The sequence below is a fragment of the Rhineura floridana genome, chromosome 6 (genome assembly GCF_030035675.1).
Source record: "Rhineura floridana isolate rRhiFlo1 chromosome 6, rRhiFlo1.hap2, whole genome shotgun sequence".
NCBI lineage: Eukaryota > Metazoa > Chordata > Lepidosauria > Squamata > Rhineuridae > Rhineura > Rhineura floridana.
The window spans coordinates 108,251,129-108,252,015 of record NC_084485.1 but is presented as its reverse complement, the minus strand read 5'-3'; positions in this window follow the sequence as shown (position 1 = coordinate 108,252,015).

Here is an 887-nt window from a genome sequence, read left to right as displayed (position 1 = left end):
CTTGCTGGCTACAGAATTGTGTTCCAGAATCCCTCTTCTTTCAATATAAAGAATGCAAGAAAGACAGCTACCAGTTCCATTGCTTTTTGTCTTTGTATAATAAAGCTCATCATTAAGGCACATTATCTCTTAGTAAGCCAGATCACTAGCAGGAGTGCCATTCATCTGACAAGACTCCTACTTCATTCTGTTTGCTGGTCTTTTGTGTAAGGGGAAAGGTGTGATTTGTTCAATACATGTCTACACCTGTATGAAGTTACACCCAACTTGTTTGGTCTTTGCCCTTGGGAGAAAAGCAAAAGACTGCCAATAGGGTATGTACACACAAACTAGCCACAGTTGTTCTCTGTGCAGTAGATAATGTATATACTTAATGGCCTCATTCAGATGTTACGGTAAGCCATGACTTAGTGTTATGCAAATGAACCACAGTGAGTCTCAGCTTGCATACTTGGCCTTCCCTTCAATGTGGGGAGGAGACTTGAAGCTTTCAGTTCCATTTTAGATTAACCATATCTTGCCATATTTAGCTTGGTCACAAGCTGAATATGAGCCAACAGTGTGATGTAGCTCCAAAAAAGGCAAATGCTGTTTTAGGCTGCATTAACAGAAGTATAATTTCCAAATCACATGAAGTATTCGTTCCCCTCTATTCGGCACTGGTTAGGCCTCATCTTGAGTACTACGTCCAGTTTTGGACACTACACTTTAAGAAGAATGCAGACAAACTGGAACGGGCTCAGAGGAGGGCAGTGGGGATAATCGGGACTAGAAACAGCCATATGAGGAGAGACTGAAAGAACTGGGCATGTGTAGCCTGGAGAAGAGAAGACTGAGGGGAGATATTATAGCACTCTTCAAGTACTTGAAAGGTTGCCACACAGGAG